General features: G+C 39.5%; 1 pseudogene; it reads right to left on the bottom strand.

Annotated features, from left to right (window-relative positions):
* Nucleotides 1-753: 753 nt before the first annotated feature.
* On the bottom strand, nucleotides 754-3,663 carry LOC118854844 (annotated as a pseudogene).
* Between the last annotated feature and the right edge of the window lie 1,381 nt (nucleotides 3,664-5,044).

Below are 5,044 nucleotides of genomic sequence, written 5' to 3' on the forward strand. Positions count from 1 at the left end.
CAAACTGGTAGATATTTTAATGTAGAAGCTGCTAAGTCTTGTGTTATCCTGACTCTGGCTCCATATTTAAATTATGTCTTTTTGGATACTTGCGATATTTTGTCTTTTATCAGGGAGATCTGGAATGTGGCTATAATCATCTTGGGACTTTTCATTTTAGGATCATTTTCAGGAGATGACTGGTAGATTCATTCAATTGCTATTTTACCCTCTGGTTCTAGAATGTTGGGGCAGTTTTCCTTGATAATTTCTTTGAAAATGGATTTCTAGGTTCTTAATTTTTTTAATCATGATTTTGAGGTAGTCCAATAATTCTTAAATGATCACTCTTTGATATATTTTCAATCTCAGTTGTTTTGCAGTAAAATATTTCAAATTTTCTTCTATTTTTTTCATTCTTTAGATTTTGTTTTATTGTTTCTTGATGTCTCATAAAGTCATTAGCTTCCACTTGCCCAATTCCACCTTTTAAGGAATTATTTTCTTCACTGAGCTTTTGTATCTAATTTTCCATTTGGGCAATTCTTCTTTTTATGCAGTATTGTTTTTGTTGTTTTTTCAGTGAATTTTCATGCATCTTTTACCATTTGCCCATTTCTGATTTTTAAGGCATTCTCCTCATTGGCTTTTTATACACATTTTACCATTTACTCTAGTCTGTTTATTAAGGTGTTATTTTCCTCAGTAGTTTCTTAGGTGACCAAAAGGCCTTTATTAACCTCCTTGCTCAGCCCAGGTCTTCTGTTTATGGCCCTAACACTGCAGGACTTTGGTAGCCTTTGTCAGCACTTTGCAGGCTACAGTCTTCTGAGTGCTGGTCTTATGTAAGGAATTTGTGCTGTTGTCCAAAGCATGTATGATATTAAAGTCCTCCCCATTTTCCAGCAGTTTTTGAAAGGTGTTGACCTTTGTTTCCAGTTTGACCTTAATGTTGATCAGGGCCTCATATTCCTGGGCCTGGTGCTACCCCTCTGTTCATGTCTGCCCCAGCTCTGTCTCCACATGTAGCAGGGCTGTATTGATCTGCTCCATCTGGAAAGCATAGCAAGTCTCCACCTCCATCAGGCTGTCCTCCCTTGGTGTTTAGATTTTTAAGGGAATTTAGGTCAATATCTATGGACTGTGTAGTATTAACATGATCCAAGATCTTCCCCACCCTTTCCATAGGCCTCAGGTGGGCCTAGGTGGGAAAGCCTGATTATATCTTTGTTTGTAAATAGGCCTAAAGCCCCTACTTACTAGCTGCTAAGCTGATGTAGGTGTGAAGCCCTCAGGGCCCAAGGGGAGTTGCTAAGACCAGAGCTAATAGTATGTGCACTGAGTTTTAGTCAATCATGAATTCAACCAATCAGAGACCTGAGTTCTAGCCAATCAGATGCCAATTAGGACTGTAGAAAAAGAGAGCCCAGAACTGGCAGCAGCAGAACTGGCAGTAGTGGAACATAGAGCAGCAGGATTCAGATGAAGATATCAAGAAGACATTGAGGCAGCAAGTATTGAGGGAGAGTCAGCATCGAGAAACACTGCAGAGCAGTGAGCGTAGAACAAGAGAGAATAGCAGAGATCAAGGAACTTGAAGTCAGCAGAGCTTCAGGAGAGAATACTGAGCAGAAAGTTAGGATTCATGATTGTTTACAGGAAGGCTCTAGGAGGTAGGGGGAGGTGACTGTATGGCTTGGATCCTTGCTATAATATTTTTTTTATAATTTCCTTGTTGCTACATTGAGGTGGGCTTACTGGTTTTGGAATATAATTGCTACAGTATGGGATTGGAATTATTGGTCCTAGGATTGGATTCTCTTGTATCTAAATGAATGTTATGCTTGCTCTGCTTTCTATCTAAAGAATTTATTATACTTCGTGATTCTGAGCCATTCAGGCATGTTCATGGTCATCTCTGAAGTCATGAATCTTGCCTTACTGCTATAGACTGGACTGTATGTTTCAGCTTGGTGACAGTGTTTTGGGCTGCTTTCACCTACTCAGATCTTGTGTTGATCACCACAGTGCTCTCCTCAATCTGCTGGGACCAGTATTTATCAAGCTGTGCTCTGTCCTTCTGAGCCAGAGCATCATACTGGGCTCAGATATCAGCCATGACCTTGCCCAAGTCCTGAGATTTGGGAGAGTCTGCCTCCATAGTCAGCCCAGAGCCTGTGATTTGAGCTTTAGAGAATCCACCTCTTCCGTAGCCTGAGACCAAATCATGTTTTTCTTGGAGGCTTTAGGTGTAGGAGGTTTTACTTTATTATCTTCTAAGTATGTTTTGATTTTCCTTGTCACCATAGTAAAATTCTATGGTCAATTATTTTTTCTGTCATTTGCTCATATTCTCAGCCTATTACTTGACTTTTAACTCCATTAAAGTAGTGATCTGCTTTGAGAGTGGAGGGCACACTGTCCCAAGTTTCTGCAGCTGTCTTCAGAGGTACTTCTAGGGACCTGGAAGTTTTCAGTTCTTCCAAGGTAGTATGATCTAAGGAGAAGTGTTTACTATTCTTCTGGCCTGTGCTCTGGTCTGTGAGTGACCACTCTTTTCTGCCCTGGAACTGTGATAATTGTCCCCTGATCCACTGTGGCCACAAGGTGTAGTATGCTAGTGTTTTTTTTCTTTTCACCCTGGGACTGTGACCCAAGGACTGTGACCCTGATCCACGTATAGGCAAAGCAACAGAGTCTTTTCTCAATGTCATCAAAAAGACCTGTGTAATCTTCTCACTAGCTGTTTTATCTCCTTAGCATCAGTGGGCTGATAGCTCTGGAAGCAGCCATTGCTGTTGCCGCCTTATTCAGTCTCTTCCAAGGCCCGTTTCTGGTTTGCTGGGACCAGGTCTGTGCTGGCTTTGCCTGAGCTGGACTGTACTTCAATTTCATCCTTGTGCATCAGACATTTTCTACTGACTTTCTAAGTTGTCTTTGGCATCTTTGGGCTGAGAGGTTTGGAAACCACTTCTGCTGCCCCTGATTCAGTCACCAAGAATCCTTCTTTTCATTTGTTGGGGCCAGGTCTATGGTGGCACCCTGGCTGGACTGCACTCCTCTCTCACCATAGTGCAACAGACATTTCCTGCTGAACTTTGAAGTGGTCTTGGCCTGAAAAATTGTTTCACTCTTTTTTTTTTTGGGGGGGGGGTTTCTTCTCTAAAATATCTTTAGCATCATTATTTAAAGTCATTTGGTGGGGTATAGGGGAAAGCTTATGTGAGTCCCAGCCTTTATTCTGCTTTCTTGGCTCCACCTCTCCTATTCATACATTCTTAATTCCAGGTCAGTTGGCTTACTTTTTATTTTTCAAGATATGATATTCCATCTGTCCTCTCTGTACCTTCACACAGACTGCCAAGTGATTGAAATGCATTGCTTTATCACAGGAATCACTAACTACCTTAAAATCATAACTTGAACATCGCACTGATCTGCGACCTTTCCAACCACTAGATTGCCTTCAATTGTCTTTGAATTCATTTTGCATATATTTTCTATTTGATTTTTAAGTGACATAGTGGGAAATCAGTGGGACTAGAGTCATGAATGACATTAATGAAAGACAAGTTGAATCTGGACTCAAATATTCACTAGTTGTGTGATGCTAGGAAACTCACTTAACTTTTCTGCCTCAAGTTCTTCATTGGTAATTTTCTTCGGTGTGGATGTAAAGATCATAAGGGGTTATACACACACACATACACTCATACATACAAGTATACATGAAACATGGTGTTTTGAAAAATAAAGAGCTGATATTATCACTATTATCCTTATGTATATTTGTATACAGCATTTCTCCTGCTAGAATTTAAGGTCCATGAGTGCAGGAATTGTTTCTTTTTTGCTTTTGTATCTCCAATGCCATGCAGTTAAAGAGTGTTTAATAAATATCCTTTTGATTGATTGAATTGAAGAACATCTACTTATCAAGTATGAACATGATCATTGGCACCAACATGATTGAGTTTTAGATACTGAGAATGTGTCCTGATTATTGGCTGGCACAATCATTTAGCCACCTCTTTGGTCTAGAAGAGCAAGTTGGAATTCTCATCTCTGATCTCTGCATTTCCTCTATCTTTAGAACCTTCACTTGCCTATTCCTGCATGCCTTCTTCAGGAGGACAAAAAGGGGAACATACAGTGGAATTACATGACCGAGGTAGACATGGGTTAGCAAAGAGTACAAAAAAGTAATTCATAGACAGTATATGTGAAGTCTAGCTTCTCTGGTGATTTTCTGGTGTAGTTTTCTCTTGAATAAAGAAAAGGATGATTGACATAATTCATGTATAGTGTCCTACTTCTAAAGTATGAGGATGATGCAAAGAGGGAGATGAATTTGTTCAGCAAACCCCATGTATGTCCTATATCACAAAGCCTTAGGGAAACTATTAGAATTATGTGGAAAAGAAACACTAAGAAAACAAAATGATCCCAAAGTCAATTACTTGACAAAGGGGAATTGATGAAATCTAGGAATCCCTGAGGTATCTGTTTTTTAAACGTGTTCCTGTTATTTTTTAAGGCTTTTTCCATGATTATATTAAAGGTTTACTCATACCTAATGCTTTCATTGTACCCATTGAGTGTTTGTATAGGAGATGGGAATCTTATTACATTGGGGGGAAATTTTGACATGAAATATAACTGGGCATGGAGATTTTTTTTCAATTTCTTTATTTATTTTTAGTTTACCACAAACGGTTCTACGTAGTTTTGAGTTCCAGATTTTCTCCCCTCCCTCCCCCCTCCCTCCCCAAGACTGCATGGAATCTCATATAACTGTCATGTATAACTTCGCATTGAATTAATTTATGCACTAGTCAAGTTGTGGAGAAGAATTTTGACCAATGGAATGAATCATGAGAAAGAAGAAACAGAACCAAAAAAAAAACAACAACCCAAAAACAAAAACAAAAGAGAAGCAAAAAAGGCGAGCATGTATTGCGCCTCGATCTGTATTCAAACTGCATAGTTCTTTCTCTGGATGAAGATAGCATTCTCCATCTTGAGTACCCGGGAGTTGTCCTTGCCCCTTAGGTTGCTGAGAAGA

This window comes from Trichosurus vulpecula, chromosome 6, assembly GCF_011100635.1.
Source record: "Trichosurus vulpecula isolate mTriVul1 chromosome 6, mTriVul1.pri, whole genome shotgun sequence".
NCBI classification, from domain to species: domain Eukaryota; kingdom Metazoa; phylum Chordata; class Mammalia; order Diprotodontia; family Phalangeridae; genus Trichosurus; species Trichosurus vulpecula.